Source organism: Falco punctatus, assembly GCF_963210335.1.
Source record: "Falco punctatus genome assembly, chromosome: 6".
In the NCBI taxonomy this organism is placed as follows: domain Eukaryota; kingdom Metazoa; phylum Chordata; class Aves; order Falconiformes; family Falconidae; genus Falco; species Falco punctatus.
In genome coordinates, this window is record NC_137585.1 from 45,101,732 (window position 1) to 45,121,718 (window position 19,987).

The 19,987-nt window shown below is 41.0% G+C and overlaps 1 protein-coding gene and 1 long non-coding RNA gene across 8 annotated transcripts in view; one reads left to right on the forward strand and one right to left on the reverse strand.

Annotated features, from left to right (window-relative positions):
• Positions 1–19,987, reverse strand: part of TMCC3 (transmembrane and coiled-coil domain family 3) — a 148,173-nt gene that overhangs the window by 76,925 nt on the left and 51,261 nt on the right. The window contains exons 1-3 of one of the 6 annotated variants that reach the window (XM_080392615.1): positions 1,947–2,149; positions 1,646–1,859; positions 448–572 (exon numbers count right to left, since the gene is read on the reverse strand). The exons of 2 other annotated variants lie outside the window; for them this stretch is intronic. The gene's annotated coding sequence lies outside the window, so the exon portion shown is untranslated. Of the gene's footprint in view, positions 1–447; positions 573–1,645; positions 1,860–1,946; positions 2,150–2,828; positions 3,291–19,987 lie in introns of those variants that run through there. 3 more of the 6 variants (XM_080392617.1, XM_080392616.1, XM_080392614.1) reach the window with 3 other exon arrangements.
• On the forward strand, positions 3,499–19,943 carry LOC308065947. Of its 2 annotated transcripts, none has more exons than XR_013928984.1 (3): positions 3,499–3,580; positions 10,954–14,122; positions 15,812–19,943. It is a non-coding gene; the product is annotated as an uncharacterized lncRNA (long non-coding RNA). The 2 variants fall into 2 exon arrangements; XR_013928985.1 differs by lacking the exon at positions 15,812–19,943 and having other exon boundaries at positions 10,954–11,165; positions 13,219–15,009.

The following is a 19,987-nucleotide window of genomic DNA, read 5'->3' on the forward strand; positions in this document are numbered from 1 at the left end:
ACAAACCTTGTTTACTCTAAAACATACATCCCATGGCAGAAACATCAGACAGTAGACGCTTACACTGAACTGAAAAAAAAACCCCAAAACTGGCAGAAGGATGAAAGAAATTATGACAACCTGCTCTGTGCTGGGCTTTGGACAGGGAAAGCTCAGGAAAGGGATGTGCTGCTTCTGCAATTGACTGGAGTATGCTGTTAACTCAGCACAAAGTCTAAGAAGAGTAAATAGAAAGGCTGATTTCAAAGAGATCTGGGTCAAGCCCCTGCTCTCTTGCTTAGGAAGGCAAGTTCAGCCACAACATCTGAAAGGGTATAAATGAGAATATGCCATCCACCTGGAGTAGGAATTGAGCTTGCAGAGACAGGATTTCAGCACAGCGTAACCAATGCTGAAATGACTAAGTACATGCAAGGAGGAGGAAATGGAAAACTGCTGAAAACTTACTTCCAAGATAATGTGTTCCCACTGTGACCCTTCAAAAAGTGAACTTTTGCTGAACCAAGTAACTGGATTCCACCAGGCTGCAGAAATGTCATCAATCACATGTCGCTATAAGTAACTGAGTATTTCTAGAAAATGAAATTTAAAGTAAATACGGTAGGTCTATAGATTCTAAGAACTAATGACATTCACTCTGGAGTATATTGAATATTTTAAAATTTGGGAACTGAAAAAGATTTTTTGGAAATGTCTTCTAAAATTGTGCATTTGAAGGTAGCAGCAAGGTGCGTTAGGAAGTAGTAAGACAGGAAATTGGAAAATGTCTCATAAAGAAAATCACTTTTGTGAAACGCAGTAAGAAACATCACAGTGAAATTACAGATAGCAATTGGCATTTTTGTGCTACCTTCCACAGCCTGTCCTGAGACACTTGTTCTAAGTGAATGAATAAGGAACTTGTCTCTGGCCAGTGAAACAAAGAAGAAAGAAAATCCTGTGTTATCCTAGTTTATTGTGTCTTGGTATAGGCAAAGATGAGGCACGTGCTGTTTTGGGGTATAGCTGAACTGACAAAGCAGGTACCTTCTTTGGAGAAAGGCTCTCTGTGGCTTTGCAATACCTGCAACGGGTGAGCTACTGCCCGAGCAGTCAATCTATCATGTCCCCCTTTTCTACCGGCCTAAAAATCTTCCTGCTGAGTGCAGCACAAACTGATGTTTTTAACCTGCACCCCTCCTTATTGAGTAGGGCTCTCACCCCTCAACTGCTTCAAATGGGACAATTGCTCTGTTAAACAAAATAGGGATTTAACATGTTAACTGTGCACACAGGTTTTCAGGCTGAAGTCTAGGAACATCTGAGCTACTGAGATGAGATTGAACTCAGTTTGCTGTCAACAGCTAGTAAGTGGATCAGTTGAGAGCAAATGGCAAATTACACACAGTTATGGCTGGAAAAATTACTCTACGTACAGGTTAGGATAAAAGCCTCATTTGGGACAGTGGAGTTTTAATGGCTGGAAACACAGTTAAATAATGCTAATTAGCCATTAACAAGCACTCTACACCTGCAAAGAGCTCTTCAATAGATAAATTGAGTTATCCTTGTGTTATATGAATTAGTCTCATTTTTTGGCAATAGAAATTGAGGTCTTTAGATGAGACACCCCAAATTACAATTATTTTATTTGCAGATGGCTTACCAATAGGCACGTGATGAGTCAATGACAAAATTCAGCTGCAAGTCTTTCAGTCTTGGGCTCTTGTCTGGTAAAAAGTCCTTCCCAGGGATGAGGAAAGGCAGAAATAAATAGACCGAACATTTTAGCTGAGTTGTGGAGGGCTGGAGGCTTGCCACAAGTCTCCACAGCAGTCTTTTGCAAACAGTGCACTCTACTCACTCATATGTTAAAACTCCTACATTAAAAAAAAGGGGTTCCTTTACCTCAACTGCCCCAGAAAGGGTAAATACAGATGCATATCTGTAGGGCGCTGAAAGATTACCTCAACCGGTCCTGTCCGGTCCACCTTTCAGAAGTAGCCAAATGGCTTCCAACTCCTGTTCGGCCTCTTCTAGGTCATTTCCTCAGGGATCTCAAACCCACAGGCCCACTCCATCTCCAGCTATGTTTGTGCCATACGCCTGGGAGCTGCCTGTACAAGAGTACTTGCCACCTTAGTTGCCTAGTGCCACCTGTGAAAGAGAGCTCTGAGACACACCTAAAGCACCTGTCTGGCTTAGATCACCACGGCACACTTAGATGTAAGTTACTCTAGTCATAAGTAGAATCTGCATTGCTAAAGTGTCTCTTCTCACCAGCTTACCAATTACCTGAATTCCTTAAATTAGGTGTGGGGACAGAGAGGAACAGTGTCTTCACCTGAACGTAGTATCCCAGTTTTTCCCAGGGTCTTCATTTGGTAAAGACCATACATGAGCATTTGTCAATTCTAACAAAATAACCAGCCTCAAGGAGAGCTGGCTTGCAGTCTACATGAACAAATCAAATACATGAGGAGAAATGGCTAATTATTATTTTTTTTTCAAGAAAAAGAACACTTTCATAAATGTCATTAGCTATACCTAATTTTGAATAAAACTTAAAAAAGAAAAGTTTTGCTAACTAAAGCTCTGAAAAGTCAAAGACTTTACTTGTAACAAGTGCAGAATGCTAGTTCATTCAAGACAGTTTGACACACCTAAAAATAACCCAGTGAAGAACATTTCTGGGACCCTGAATACTTCAGCAAAAGTTAGGTCCTATTCTTCTTACCAGCCTTGGTAACCAATGACTAAGTTGAACTAAGGTATGAGAACAGAAATAACCTTGCCTGCCACTTTCCAAACAATCCATGTGGGTTGTAACATCAAAAATACACACTTACCCGTAAGCAGGTTTGGTATGAGCTTCCTGGCTTTACACCTAAAGGTACCTCATTTTTTGAGCAAAGCTGGCTTCCTTCAGCCTGATAGATCGCCTGCTGTTTTGCTCAATTCTCCCACTTCCCTGCTGAATTTCTTTAGTCTTCTGAAATCAGATTATCTTCTCCAAGGATTCGTACTGGGTTCAGTAAGAAGTACAGACAATTCACCACAAAAATTACTCTGGGCATATACTAAATATGATATCTATCGTGAACCTCAGCACAGGTCCAGATCTTCTCAGTTCATTGGTAATATTAAAGCTCTCATTGCTCCACCTCCCTAGTAGCTTTAATAGGGCAATTTCTGCACATCTGAGCAGACACACCTGACAAAACAGAAGCAGAAGACAATGACCTCTTCCTCTCAATCCCTCTTTGCATGTTGAGTGTGGTTTGTACCTCCTCTTCTTGACATCCTTCCCTCTAGCCAAGCCACTTCCAAAAGCACCACACAGCAGCTGGTTGTTAGCATGCAGAGCGCCGACGGGCGGTCATAGGAGCAGCATATACATAGTGCATAAGCGAGAGAGCTGACAAGAAGCAGAAGTGTTATCAGGGGTGGGGAAATAAAACTTTCCGTATAGTCAATACACCTTGCTCTAAATGCTCATTTCTAAAATTCTCTCAATTCCAGAACACAGCCTGGGGACTCCACATGCCTGGACGGACCAAAAAGCATACATACATCATAACCAAAATGCTTAGATTACCAGGTATTTGGCTGTTGGGGTTTTTCTTTTTAATACACACCACCAAGTTTTAGCTTAGCTGATCGAAAAGATTATATTTGAGTTCTGCATGCAAAGCTGATGTTTTTCACTTGTACACATCCAAAAAAAGGAAGTGAGACTATAATACAAATACTGAAAGGAAATGTTTTTATCTCACACATACTCTTTTTGCCACTGCCTTCACATTTCCCACAGGGTGGGAGCACGCCACGCAGCATTAGACTACAGAGAAAAGACTCAGCAGTGAGTCAGGCTAAGTAAGTCATAAGGTAATGCTGTCTGGATTCTCAAGGACTGTATCTAGACTGTTGTTTATCACCAAAGGCTGTAGCAGAGTTCTTGCACATAATTACAATGCTGGGTTTCTAACATACGCCATTCGTCATCCTTAGTCTAAGGACTTTTCAAAATGCATGGCACTCTGATGATGCACAGGTCTTCCTTGGGATAAAATAATCAGGTTTTTAAAATCAGAGAAGTACATTCACAAATTATTTAAATCATATTAGGAAATACCAATTTCAAATATGATGCAAACATGGAAATTCAGAAAGATAACAACTTTCTACTTGATTTCTGTGAAATGCAAGAGCAATTTCTCTCTTGACATTTTTTCCAATCATTCTCCTGTTTAGCCATTCTGTAAGTATTGTACAAGGTTAACAGCACCGCTTTGTTTTTAATTCCTTATTGGAGGCAGCTACAAAATCTAGAGGGGGTCAGAATGTGCAACAGCAAACCACTATTGCTTATTTTAGGACTTATTCTTGTGCCCCAGTAGCTCAAACTGCAGTCACTTTGACAAGGGGTTGAAACCAGCTCTGAATGCCACCAGGAGCTCTCTCTCGTAAACACTGTTTTCCTAATGTTGCATAGCTCTCTATGAAAAACAAATAAATCCCTATGCTCACTAACAGGGAGGACATTCAGATATTACTTTCTTCTCTTTTCTTCAAGGGCAGATAAACACTGTGCCACTGTCACAGGCGAAGGTTAGGTCAAACTATGGCCCTTCCTACACCAAGAGTAAGAGTTCTCAAGGCACATAACTCATAATAAGGATGTGAAGACCAGCTGTCACCACACTACAGCTGCACATGGGCCAAGTAGTCAATTTTTGACAGGGATTCAGTACAGTTGAGAAGTAGGTAGTTTCCTCAACTCCCCATCCACACACAGCTAGCCAATATAGAGAAGATACGGGCAAGCAGCGGCTGCAATCCCACACAACCTTTCCAAGGGAACCACGCTTGTGGTGTGCCTCCTTACTTGTCATTAACTCCTGGTTTGTGTCTTCTTGGGTCAGGAGGCCTTGATCCCTTGATATCACTGGGAGATCCGTGCAAGCCCTCCTGCAGGCTAGCATGCAGAACCAAAAGAAGGATCTATTATCCTGCCGCAGCCCTGTCAACTCATGATTTTATCCAAATTTGCTGACATTTAGAGTTTCCCAAAGCTCCTAGTCCCAGAGTGGTATAACCAAGTGAGATTCTCGCTTTCATATTTAATAGTGTAATATTTTGATTACAAAGAAAAGCTAAAGATCTGTCAAGAGTGTCACCTAATATCTCATAAAGCAGACGGCAAAGAGAAAAAAGTCACTGTTTTTAATCTCATTACTTTGGAAGGTCTGACTCATGGCTGCTAAGTACAAAAGCTGGCAGAGGGGACATAATACATCTAAATGCTGCCTCAAAGAACTTGTACACCTTGCCCCCAAGCTTTGATGTAGCTAAAAATTAATCAGTGTTGTGGAGTGTCTTGGCAGAAACAACTCACTCAAGTCACAAAGTTGAGCTAAGCCAGGAACTGGACTCTATCTGCAGCAGCCCAAAAGTACCATTGCTTTGGCTGAAAACGAGCAACAGGTTATGCTTTTCAAAAGCAAACCTACTTGATTGCTTTCATATTGTCCAGCTCTGATTCTGTAAAAAATGAATCATTGAAGCTGATGAAAACTGAGTAATTGGCAAGGCCAAGCCCTGCGAGGCAATTAGTCCCAGACATTATTGCAACTGCTTGTACGGTTCCCCAGCACTTCCTTGCCTCTGGCAACTGGGTGGTAACAACTTGCATAAAAATGTATTTAGAAAATTCATTAGTAACAGTCCAAGTTAATTGTGGCATTAGTACAGCTCAATGTTAAGCTTCTAATTAAAAGATGTCAAATCTAACTAGGTCCTTGAAATATCTTTAAATAATATGCGTTTGGGGTGTTTATTAGATTAATATTATTTTGGTTTTGTTGCTCTTCAGCCGTTATGCAAGCTGCCTCATTTAAGGCCATTTAAACGGTAATAGCTAGTTTTAGTAACACTGAAGTAGACACTAGAAAACACCTTTATTAAAGATGGAAACAGTTTCCTGCATATTTAGGAAATAAGGTTTATTTAAGACATTGTAAGCCACAGTTCTATTATCAAATAATTCTAAAGGGATTAATCCACAAAATGTACCACAAAAAGCATCCATCTCTTCCATTCAGTCTGGGAAATTCAGTCTGAGAAAGGGAAATACATAATGTGCCCTAGTTCATTTAACCTTTCAGTCAGCACTCCTGAATTCCTTACGAGCTTCCACTTCACAAATCTCCTGTTTTAACTGATGATACTCAACCTTTTTAACCAAATTGAAACTCTTGACAAATGCACATACTTCTCGTGCTTCCAGAGTAGTGCCTCCATGACAGTGAGGAGAAATGGATAACATTTATCAGGATTTTTTATCAACTGAAAAAAACCACTGGAATATGTATTTTATCAAGGCATAGCTAGTTTCATCTTGCTGTAAACAGGACACTAGACTGGCATGAAAGACTGAGTCAGTATAGTAACAAACCGTTCATTTACGGAAAAAGAGCGCGGTTTCAGTTCACCTGGCAAAAGTTGCAACTCAGCCAGAAGTCACTAAAAATTTTTGGTTGAAATTAATAAAGTCAAGTATTTGTAAAGTAATTCTACTTTAATGTATTTATGTCTGGAAGTGTTCAATCTTCCAGCTAACTTGAGAACTTACATACCCTCCACAAAACCAATGAGGGGACAGTGGTATCATGCCCCCTTATGGACAAGTAGTTAGTCCCCTAAAATGATTAAAAGAAAATCCAAAATTCAGACCCCTGAAAAAATGTGAAGGAGCCAAGGAGACACAGAGCTGCCTTAGGGACCAGCTAGCTAAACAGTCCTTGACAGAGATTTATGTATTCGTCCCTCCTTGCCTCCCAAACTAGGGAAAGGCCAAAGGCTGTTGAACCTTGAACAGTGAAGCTCTGCAGAGAATGACTGTGGTCAGAAATATGTGTGTGAGTGACAGCTCGGCATCAAAAGTCTGGAGAGATGGCTTGCATCAGAAGAAACCTCAAGCCTAGCTGTGACTGAAGCAGCTTTCAGAGCAAGCCTTGGGGAGCTACCCGCTGTCCCAAGTGTTGGGGACGTGAGCAAGGACACTGCCTTGGGTTACTGACTATCCCTAGCATTCAAGGCAGTGGGATTTTGATGCAATTCTGTTTATTTACAAGGAAGTACAAAAATACCTGATTCCATTGCATTTGAGTTTTTTCTCCTAGCTGGACTAGCTGAAGTGCACAGCCTCTACAGTGCAGCCAGGTCAACTCTTGTAGAGGTGCCTCCTGCATCAGAACATGTTTCAACACTTTGCTGACACCTCTTGACATCCGTGTAAACAGGGACCTGACGGATGGAAGAAATAAAGTTCATAGCCTTTATGTTTAGTTGTCAAATGGTCTGGATGAGATCAAGCACCTTAAAATCCTGTTAAGTCCACTTGGGTGACACGAACTGTCAACACTGTGCTGTGAACACCCAACTCACAGGTAGCTAGTAGTGCAGCAAGGAGTGGCAAACACAAGCTGGCAAGGAAATGTTTGCTAGAGGTGGCTGGATTTCACCCAGAATAATAGGCAAAGGTATTTCCACTCAGCCTGAGACACAACCAACTATTATCTGATGGAATTCTATTCCAAAAATATAAAACTCACAAAGAAGTTTCCATCCTGCCCAGTTTGATACTTGGTTTCCTTATTACGCAAGGTTAATTCCCAAATCTGTTTATTCCCAGCTTTTCTGCAGGGTTTCTTTCTATCCTAAAGAAACTTTGCTTCCCTTCACAGACATCCTCTATCTGTCATGGTTCCCTAGGGATCAGCTGCCACCTAAATTCTGCCCAGATGGTCAGGACCCAACCTGCAGGGTTAGGAAATGGCTTCAGACAGAAGGGAACAAGCAGGACTTGTGGACCCAAATCCTCTACAAGAACAACCCAGGAACAACAGCGCAGCTTACAAATAGAAAAATTGAAAGTAACGTTAGAAAGTGCATCTTCACAATTGGTGGGGGGAATGTGAGCAGACAGAAGAGGTTAAGAAGGTCATTTTCACGGAGACAAGTTACGAAGTACACTCTGTGCTGCATATTATTACACTTTCCTCTGATGCACTTAGCTGTGATCATAACTAGTTGGTGAACTACCAATGTGATCCAAATTGGTAACTCCTATGTGCCTTTAAGCAGTCTGCTTCCTTCTTTAGGTAATGAAACAGAAAAAAAAAAACCAAATAAAAAAAAAGCGCAAACCAAACCCCAGAAATATCTGCAGACAGAAACGTTGTTATTTATTGAAATACTGTGCATGCCTCAGACTGTAATTCAGTTCTTTTAAAATAGACCAACTGGCCTAAAAAAAAATCAGCATCACCTCACCTCTTATATGAGCGTTGACCTGGCAAAGTACAAAGGTAAAACTCTTCTGCTTACCAGAAAGCTCACATAACCAGAAGACAGAGCCACAACACTGCCAGTGAATTTTATTCTTTGATTCTGCCATGGTAAAGATTCAAGAAAAATTAAATCAGGGAAGAATTAAGCATTTAAAAATATTTTTTCAGCGTAAGTGAGGATATATTCATGTAAAGATGTAATTAAGAATTAATAAATACTCACAGTCCAACATATTGCAAAAGCTGTGTTCAGTGGCATGGTTCTGCTTCTGCCAAGTTAAGCTAAGAAAGAATATTAACTCTCTGTTTCTGTACAGAAAGTCCTGTTATTTCCTATTCTGTCACTGTGTCCAGTCAAAACGAACCTACTAAAAGCAACAAGTGTTAATGAGGCGCTTTTCTAATCTAGCAATCAGCATGTTACTGAAACCAGAAGATGTAAGGATGTTGAGCAGCCTCACTGATAAATACTGATACATCAGTAATTTAATAACCTGATCAAAAATCAAGAGCCTCCAGTAAGAAAGCAGAACAGTATAATATGATTGAAGTAAGATGCTCTGTTGAAGTGTTGTACATTGCTTAGTCTGTACAGGAGCAACTAAGCAGCAACTCAGAATATAATTCATTGCATACATCCCGAACGTTGAAGTAACAGCAAATGAATACAAATAAAACAAGCACCATAAGGGAGCACATGGTGATTCTTTGGTGTATCTGGGAGTCTAACTGAGGCACTCAGCAGCCTCAAGGTGCAACCACTGCCTTGGGGTAAAGGGGGCGGGCATATTCAGGGTATTCTTCCCAAGCCTTTTTCACCTGCACTGAAAATAAGCCATCTTACTCTCCTCTATTTTTCTGTCTTGACATGATACTGAAAAAATTGCTCAGCTGCATATTAGCCACAAGCAATATGAAGAAGGTACATGTGACACACCTTTTAATGAAGAAATCAAAAAGAAATGAAAATCCATTTAGACAGAACTCATATGCATATATATCACGCAGCACCATGAGGGAAGGGAAACAATTTCCCAGTTTCCTCCTCAGGATCTCTTCACAAATTAGTAGAGAGGCTGCTTGCAAGAGTCCCATCCTTTGCTCATTCTCTACGGGAACATCAATAACTCCCCAGGAGGGACTGCATGAAAGGCAGATACATGCACTGGAAACAACATATGGGTAATTGATCTCTGGGCTTCATTAGGAAAAGAGAATATGAGTCAATGCAACTGGCAATACTTTGTATCACAATACTTCCTATCACAACATCACAGCTAGCCAGATGGGCTCCTAGTGATGAAATTAGATGCAGCTGGAGTTGTACCCCTGCACCATATTAATCCCCAAGTTGTATTTTGTCATGGAACAAAGGCAGACTGATTGGCAGTGCTCAGTAATCATTTCTGGAGCCCGGAGCACCCCAATAGGGGTCAGCAGCCTTCCATTTTCTAGGGCACACTGGCAGACTCTCATTGTTCCCATATACAGAACCTTCCTGTGGGCTTCCAATAGCCAGGAAAGTCAAAAATTCAAAGTGCAAGATCTAGCACAAAATTGCTTTGACTTCTCAAGACAAAGCCACAGCAGGAATAAGGCAAGAGAAGTGTCTGCCCTATGCACCTGTTAGCTTAAGGGAAAGCAGGAAAAAAAAAAAAGAAGATAATTTAGGTGAGTCAAGTGTGTGGCAGCCTCCTAAGAGTGAAACTCAGCAAGCCCAGGAAGCCAGGAGCTGCAGCAGAGGGCAAGGCAGCGAGAGGAAGAAGGGGATGCACATGTGGTGACCGTGAAGTCTCCCAAACATGCATACACAAGGAGGTGGAGGAGAAGGAAGGCACTAACTGAAGGCCCTGACCGAAGCCAGCTGCAATTCAAGTTGGGGATGAGGTGGCCATGAGGTACAGGAATGCCCTGATGGCTGCCTGGGGTACATGACTTCCAGAAGTTTGGAAAGAAGCTGCTAGATGCAGCTCACATAAGACAAGCAGGTTGTGCAGTGGGGCAAAATAAGGAGTTATATTCACCACTGAGAAAGCTCATTGAAGCCCAGAAATTTCACATGTATGCATTTAGAAATTAAATGCTAAAAGGAGTTGATGATCTTCAGCAATGTTTGCTGGCAAGGTTAATAAAGATGTCTTTATTTCCCTAAAGAGGAGAGGTATTTCCAGAACTCAATTTTAAAAAACCTCTATCATTCAACTTAGATAGTAACCAAACTTGTTAGGAGGGTTTCTTTTCTGCTTTCCTGTGGAGGGCAGATTGATCAGTAATCAGAGAAAGGAAAACTGGGCTAAGAAATATTTCTGTTCTGTTAGCTGCAGTCGCTTATTGAAGTAAGGCAGTTTTTCCATTCTGGTGAACAACCACGTTAGAATTTCATGTCTCTGCATGAGCAACCACAGGATAGTTTTATCAGTGCAATTAATTTCTTGCATTTCCATATGGAAGAGGCTCATGTTCACACTTAGAGAAATGAGGTCGTGATCACTGTAGCTGGAGGTGCTCAGGAGTGTCCTGACTCCACTTTTGCCAGATCACTTAAAATGCCTTTGGTTTTTATGATTGAATGTCACAATGTTCAGCCACTTCAGTCATGAGGTCTTCTCTCTTCCGACAGCTGGATACAGAGCCTCTGCGAAAGGGCTGAAACATCCTCTCTTCACCCACAGAACGGACTCACATCTTCTACAGAAAAAGCTGCTGGCAACCCTCTAGACAGTGGGGTCATGGGCTTGGACCCACAGCTTGCCACATGCTGTCTGTTTACAGTATGCAGCAGTTTCAGCCCTGGTCAGCCACATCTCAGGATGTATTGTTCTCACTTGAAATGTAAGTAAGGCTTAAAATGCCACTATATATAAAAACGGATTTTATAACTATCACTAAACTTTCTTCTGAAGTGCAAGAGACTAGAAGTAGTGTACAAATTATTGAAATCTGAAACTGAAAACGTGCACATTTTCATAAATGTACATAGGGATGCATGTTTGAGAGATTAATCAACGAACAAACCCCAGAAATTATACTAAAATATAAGTGCTCATCATTATTTTTATATTGATGTCATCTTTTAGCACAGAGCATCAAAGATCTTTAAACAAATTAATGAATTAAACTTCATAACACTGCTGAGATTTAAGCAGTAATTACCCAGCCAATATGGGTAAAAAAATGACAGGTTCTATAGAAAAAATTAAATGCTCATTTGTTATTGATACCTCTGAATGTTATCAAATTACAAAGAACAATTCATATTAATTGCAACATCGTAACTGCATGCTCGTTGGGACTTTTTCAGAATTAAACCTTTCAAGCATTTCTCTTTCTATGAAAATTTCTCCCCAGATCTAGGTTTATTTTAGGGACAATATAATTTTTTTCTGATGCATTTCTATCTTTCTTTGTGATAACTTGCTTAGTACACATGGGCAGTGAACATCCATGTTGGAGGTAGCCTCCCAATATCTGTTTTTCTAGTTCCGTGCTCTGATGCCTTCCTTTCCAATGTAAGTATTTTGTAGGATTCTATAATCATAGATGGGAACTGCCTGTTTTCAGTTTAGCTTTAATTACCTCTCATTCAGCCTGCACCTTTAAGTAGACCAGCCTGTTCTCTGGACTATTAAAGACTTAAGTGTTTCTCCTGCAGAATCAAGGACCATATCAACAATAGCTGCATGGGGTTTTTCTTCACCAGGCTCAGTAAGTTTTTACGTTTAGCACCTCTTGGTCTTGGTTTAGAGGTGTAATAGAAAGGAAATCCTCTTTAAAACAGTGCTAAGAAAGGAAAAGAGAATACAGTTTTATTTGCGAATAAAACCTATGGGCATTCAAAGAAGATGGCCAAAATTTGAAGCTGCAACATACTTACAAAGGCTGTGCAGTCTATGATTAATACTAACTGAGACTCAAGGACACTACAGCCACCGGAGGGCCAATGTTTTACTGTTCAAAGAGAAGATACAAGTTGAGAGAACTCAGACATTAGCTGTAGGGTACTGACACAGCACACATCCTAGTTGCTACCCGAGTTTTCATGAAATCAAGCTTCCTGTTATTAGTCCTCTGTAAGGCATAAACTTGACTCTTTCTTGTTAAGATGTTAGAAGTATTTAGCTTCTTGACAAACAGTTCAGTTTCAGTGATGGTAGATGTTATTACCTACATGACTTGTGTGCATGCTGAGATTCTGATCAGGTGTAAATCCATTCAACTACCTGGCCCATGGGAAACACAGGTACTTAGTATTTCAAGCCACCAGAAGGGAATATTGACCACAGTCTCCCTCAGTCTGGAACTGGACCATGGTCTCCATCTAAAGAGACATCTGTGTAAATACGGAATTGCTGGTATCTACGTGAGCCTGCACTAATTGTTCTAAAAACCAGCATTACATTATACTCAGCAGCCTGCTGATTCATGATGAAAGAAATAAGCTATGCAACAAAAACCTGAACAATGTCATACCTAAAAATAGAGAACAGTTCAGACCAGTGCAGTAATTGCACCATAATATTGGTACTAATTTATGGGCCAACAATTGCAGACCTTAAGCTAAGAGCAGATTACTGAAACAAGCCAGAACAAGATGTACTTATAAAGACAAAATACTGTGGGATGCTATGATGAAGATGGCTTCATCAGATTAGCCTCATACTGAGATGCAAGGAGAACCTCTTAAGTCATTAGTAAAGCTGCAGCTTCTCATTATTTTTAATAGCTCTTGATATGAACAGTGGCGCCAAAGTACCTACAAAAAAGCCTTACTCAGTAATCTCCAGGGTTCAACACTGGGCTTCACAATGCTAGACCTTCATTTACAGCATCAGGCAGGCTAAAACAAATGCACAAATAATAACTCACAGTACACCTTCTTCCCCAGCTTCACCTGTCACATCTCCGATCAACCTCTCAAAGCTGCTCATTACCTACCCACCAGAGCTTCAGCAAGCGCAGGTCAGCATGACCCCCGTGACTTCAACAAAGCCGTATCACCATCCGCTCACAACACAGCGTGCACAGAGGAAAGGTTTAAAAGTGCCCATTAGCACTCTCTGCACAGGAGATGAGGGGAAGAGAGCCGGGAGTCTCGTGGACAGGCAGAGACCCTGCAAGGGAGGAGTGGGAACTGGAAGGCAGGCTCAAGTAGACCAAGGGCAATCAAAGGTAGGAGAGAACAGCGAAGTGCATTTGCCAGAAGACTAGGGAAAAAGGGTGCTCCTGAAATGCAAGAAAACTGTCAACCCTCTCAGAGGAGGAATAACAAAGGCTAAGTGAGAAGGAAGTGAGAAATCATGTCCTGAAACAAGGAAGCTTCTAGAGTGCTTGGCTGCTTTCCTGCCTTGTTAATTGGGAGACAGTGCAGGGCACACCAGCTAGTCACTATAACCACCTCTGCTGAAGCTGGTGCACCCTCACCATGCCAGGGGAGCATGCACACACTGACTTCCCAACAATCCCCCAGGAAGAAGCACATCTTAGCACACACTTGTTTTTTGGCTGCCCATGCTCCTCACTTCCATCCTTGCTCTCAGGAGCCGAAAGATAAAGCCCATGCTAGAAAGCCTAGGTGAGCAGGACCTGCCATGTTCTGCCATGTTTCCCAGGACTGCAGAAGATGACCTGGACTTCTTGCAGGAAACTTGGTCAGAGCATATCACAACAGCAGTGCTTTTGACAGACACTGAAGGATATGGAAAAAAGGACAATGATTAAACAAAACAATCGCATCGTTTACCTGAATGAAGAAAATGGTATTTGCTGTTGTTATCTATCTAATATTCCAAGTGAGTTTTTCTTATTTTATATTGTGACTTCCCAATGCCTGTACCCTGCATTCTGCAAGGGCATTATTGTGAGATAATCAGACTCACAGAGTTCTCAAACTTTTCTAAAGTTCTCTTAAATGCATTAGAAAATTACAGGCTACAATTTTACAGGAGGGAAAATGAGACAGAAATATCAGTGCCGTAACATCCACCAATTTTGGTTTCATTTTGCACAGAACTTCACACTTCACAGCACTTAATACATTCAAAGTGCATCTTTAATTGATACAGTTTCCAGTTGGATTGCTTAGCTCTTCTACAGAAATTTTCTAAGGAGACGACAAGCTCTCTGAGAAGCAGGAGTAAAGTATGGCTTCCTGAACTCTTGTGTCTAATAGTTGGGAAGCCTTGGTGCTTGTGAGTTCTGACTTAAGCTCTTCCAAGACTTTTCCCACTTAAGCTTTTCCCAGAACTACAACTTCTACCCATCTGCCTTTTAGGGACAAATCTGGTGGTCTAGAGCTAACTGCCTCCACAAAAAAAAGGAAATGTCCTTGTCCTCTCCCTTCCAGCCTAGGCACACCAGCACACCTACAATAACGCTAAAAGGACCCAGTGTCTGTACCAGCACCATCAGGTGAACATATCACCTGTCAGTAGAAAAAATAACAGTGCCAAAGTTCGAAGTTTTTAAGCTGTCCTAGAGAAAATGTGAAATGGGATCACAGTACCTCTGAAGACTCACGAATCATAAGATGAATGAAGAAAACAGGTTTTGTCATCTCAGTTTTAAAACACTTAAGTCCAGCAGTTCTGCTATTTGCCCCAAAATACCACTTCTACGGAATCTAACTACACTGGCACTCTCAAAAAAGAAAGAAAGATAAGAAAAGGAGTACAGTCATAAATATTAAAAGTAGATAAATAATGAGTAAATGCTAATTTTACCTCCTTTCTTGTGCCCACTCAAATTTGAAATATGCCTAGTGGTCCTTTCTGTATTATATTTAATAAGCTTTTTTTCTACTATATGAGTTTAAACCAGCATATTTGAATGCTGCTCATGGAAAATTTTTGTCCCATTGAGCACAAAGGCATATATTGAAAACAAAATCAGAAATTGCCAGTGAAAGCCATGCTTTAAAGACATTTGTAGTCACAAAGTAGGATTATTTGCACCTTGTAAATGGGGCCAGAGACATTCTCCTTTTGAGCAATGTCCTGCAAACATTCGTGCACTTATGTAACTTTATTTGAATGAATTAATTGTGGTAATTCTCATAAGTAGAAGTTACTTACAAGGTTCAGTTTACTTCATTTTTGAAATCAAAATATATTTGAAAAATATGTCCAAACCTCTTGCAAAGCAAGAGGACCACTTGATGCTGAGGACACGATATGGAGCTATTCTCTGCCTTCCAAGATCAGTAACAAAATTCATAAAAATTTCATTGCAGAGATTTGCAAACTATATGACCTTTATTCATTACACTGCTTTACACATTCACACACAGGCAACTAAGTGTTGCCTAGACTGCTTCAGGTCTGCAAACTCCCCAAAATAAAATAAGCTTGATCTGTGAAAGTTTGGCTCAACTGGAGCTCAAGGGAGAGTTTTGTGGATTATAGTAAAATGGGGTTTGGATCTCCTTGATCTTAACAATTGTCTTTTGTTTATGTCAGCATGATTTTTATTTTTTTTTTCAGTGAGGTTTGACAAGTCTCGTTGATGGCACCCGAGCACAGGAAAGCTAGTCACTACGTCACAGACATGACCTCTGCCTCACACCAACAGAAGATAGGAAATGTGCAAGAAGGTTCAGTTGCCTTCCAGCTCCCTCATCCTCAGGGTTCATGTGGGTCTCGGTATAAATTATAGAAATAATATTATAGCAGTAATTGCTTTCTGGCTGCCACTGCTCTGGCAGTCTGCTCCAGGCACACGAGCAGTTCCTTAGGCTCAGCTGACAAGCAGGGGTGACTCAGGAGAAAGCAATTCAATTGCCTCTGGATTTCTGCTCACATCCTAACACAGACCATCTCCCCATGCCTTCCTCTGCCTTCCTTCTAGGCTGAAATTAAAGCTACAAATGTAATGGTGGTGTTGCTGAAATGACAGGAGGAAAATAAATGCCACGATTTTTTTCTTGTATGCCAGAACCAGTGTTGGAAGAGAGCGTGATCTTCCCTCAGCTGGGAACAGGGCTTGGGCCATACCCTGCCTGCACATAGCATCCAGAACTGCCTGCAGAAATCACCTCCCAGGCACACGAGGGTACCCACAGCTGGAGGAGTAAGAAATGTGATTTATAGAATACAAACACCATATAGCACAATTTCCTCTTGCTCCATTCATAACGTGTAGTTGAAAAAAAAACCCCACTATCCCATGCTATCTAGTTTATTGGAGGGGAGTCAGGTTACAGTAATAGCAGAGACTAACTCATCAAATCAGCATTCACCCACTTTAATTAATTAATGTAAAGCAATATAAACTGGTGACCAGGATGGAAGATAAAAACTCAATACAGTTTGGAGAAAACATCAAACATCATGGAGAAAAGTGGCATTCCTCCGTCAGAACGGGATTTATTCATAAAGCAGGTAAACAACTTTTAAGCTGTTCAAAATCATCTGTGCAACAAAAAATTAATAGTCAGATCCACACACAAGCCCAGCAATCTAGTCAGAATCCCTGCCCCTTTTGTGCATGATGGAGACTCTTGAGAAGCACATCACTGCAGGGTTGACAGGTCTTTCACCTCCATGACAGGACATTGGTGTGGATTAGGTGTCATTTTGCAAAGGTGAAACAAACATTTTTTATCAGTAAAAGTGCAGAAATGTTCTGAATTCCCTGAAAGAACATTTGTGGGAGGAACAGGGCAAGGTGGTGGGAAATTGGTGGAAATTAGTATTTCCATTACTCTTTGGAAAGTGGGAGAGAAGCAAGTTGTCCCAGGCATCACCAGAAATATGTGGAAGAACCAGGAAGGGAATTTCCATTTTCAGACTAGTATCACACCTCTGTTTTAACTCTAAAACTAACTTGCCTCTTAGTGCTCTGGAGCGTGCCCCCTAGCACAAGCGAGGTGGTCTCAGGTGACCAAGGCAGAGGAGACCTAGAGTACAGCCCCGGTATGCCCTGGCAGGCTGCTGGGAGGGCAGCTGTGTGGCTGCAAGGGCTGGCAAGTCAAAGCCAAGCTGTGATGATCACCGTGCCACCCTCCCTTTGCCTCCTGCCTCTCCTGTCACCTAGAGACACAGGCTATGACCAGCATGGGAAATCCCTCATTATCTATTTCACTTGCCTGGAGCTGTGGAGAGAATCCTAAAACAAGCCATTAAGCATTGAATTTCAACTTATTTGTCTGATTTCTTATTTCTTTTTTTTATTTATTATCACGATTAGTGACCTCAAGTCTCTATCTCATTACAAAAGCACAGACAAGCCTGGTACAGTCTCCTTAATGGAAATGCAGAGCCGAACCACACGTCTGTCAATTAGCAAATATCCCAGTAAAGGGTCTGATTCTTAAAGTAACGAAACAATTACTGTTAGATGTTATTATTTATTATTTATAACACCATGGCACTTCCAGCCTAGAGCAAGACCTCACTGTGCCTGGCACAATACAAACATCGAACAGATTATGTAATCCAAGCGGTTTTGTTTGCAGAGCTGTGGCCTTATGCCTGATCCTACTGATGCTCTCTAAAACACGCAAGCAAAAATTATACTAAAATTAGCAGTGGCAACAGCAGCAGTTATTCTTCCTATCAGAAGGAATGCAGGTCATTTAGTTTGGGAGTGCCATCCCTCCTTCCCCCATTGGTGCTGCAAGGAGTTCACCCTGCCCAGAAGGTGGGAATACAGGAGGAGAGCATCACAGCTGGTGCACAGGCTTTCGCTTCTGGCAGATATTGCTGGAAAACCAAGGCAGAACTCACCCTCTCCTATACACAAGGTAACCACCTTTTCAAAAGCCAAGGGCAGCTAACTACTGCTAGCCTGAGAGAAGAGAGAGCATAATACTTAGAAACAAACTCCACAGGCAACCAACAGCCCCATGTCCTCAAAGGTCAGCTCAGGTTTTCCAAGTGAGATGCTAAGAGGGTGTAACCAAGACTGAGTGTTTCAACTGAGAGAGGGAGCATGAATGCTGAGCCTTGGGGAAGAAAGCTCTACTGAAGTGTGGGATACTTTCCTTAGGCAGCTGATGGAGCCTTCACTGCTGAAGCAATTCACAATTAGATGTGAAAAGAATCACATAAATACCATAAGAAAATTCACAGTGAATTCACAATGATGAAGAATATGATCCAACAGTCTTTCCCTATCTCTTAGCACGTGTCCCCTGAAAATAAACACTTACCTTTCAAAATATCACTGCGATCCAAAGTCTGTTGAAGTCTCTAGAAAGGCAAAATTCAACTGGGCTTTAAATGAGGCCATAAATTTGGGGAAAGTGCTATATGTTTTTTAATTTGCTTAAACAATGAAAAACTAACTAAAGGTTTTGCCAGTAGACCTGTTGCAACCATTTATACATTTTGCCATAAATCCCAGTGTATTCCTACAAGCCAGGTGCTAGAAAGTTTTTGCTTTTTTTGCCCTAAAGGTTTTTTGATGTATTTATATATAGGCTTGGCAGTACCAATTATTGTGTCAGCTGCATAAAGATAAGTGTCCTTATAGCAAATACATATATACCCCATAGCAAAAAAAACCCCCCACATTCAGTAACTTTGCTTCAAGATATCTAAAATCGGTTAGTTTGTAAAGGCAACAGGAACATGGAATGGAATCTCATCTAGAAAATATGTAAAAAAAAAGTAACCAAAACGTTTTAAATTCTGTTCCAGCAATAATGCAATCATACTGAAGTATCCCAATTTTGATAACCTGTGATTTTTTTTCTCAGAGCATGTATGTTATTACTTTACATCTTGAGTAAATGTGCACAACTTCCAGCTCAGGTCTGCACAAAAGTAAGGGTCTGGGGCAGAGGTCTGTTTTCCGAAGAATGAAATCCAATTCAGGCCTCTGCACAGAGTCACGCCTATCAAAGTCTCAGTCATAAAACTGAGGAAAAAAAGGAAATAAATCAGTTTATATAATTTGGTATTTTAAAGTAAAAGAACCAATCAAATTCCTTTGATGTTTTGACTACCTTCATGGGGACAAAATACCCCAAAAACTCAAAACACCCGAAACCTGAAATACTCTAGAAATAGGAGATTTACAATGAAGTATGACAGATGCTATGAAAGCGTTCAGACTGGTAAATTTTAAGTGCATACAGTTAACACTACTTTCTGGAATTGTTTCTCTAGATGACACAAAGGAGTCAAAGGACCATAAGAATGGACGGTCTGGAAGAATCAGAAGTGACCATACTTTTTGTTTCCATTCTTCCCACTAATAAAAACTGCAGAGAGAATTTTTGCCAGTGGAACGGAACGCAAAATCTCTATTATTAGCATTATCAGCTAAATCCTACCCCTCTAAAAGATGGATACCATTCTTTCATCTGTATTTCTCCTCTTACAAACTTCTCATTTTCTGCCCCCTGTGTAGTAAGTGCTGAAATTAGTTAGCTAAGTCATCTCGACTACATGAAATACTGACTGAAGCCTGTAACCAGAAAGCAAGAGGAAAGCAGTGTTTTTTACAGCTCAGGACTAGGGTAAACCTACCAGGCCTGAGCTTCTGACACTTTGTGTTATGTTTTTAATTTTACAGAATAGGGCTACACATACAAGTGAATGTCAGAGGTAGAAATGCCATCATTTCGGTCATCTCCATTATCTACCTATTTCCTGTTCTAACGGGGGGGGGGGAAGCAGACTTTGACAGTAGTCCCAGATCATCTCATTCAA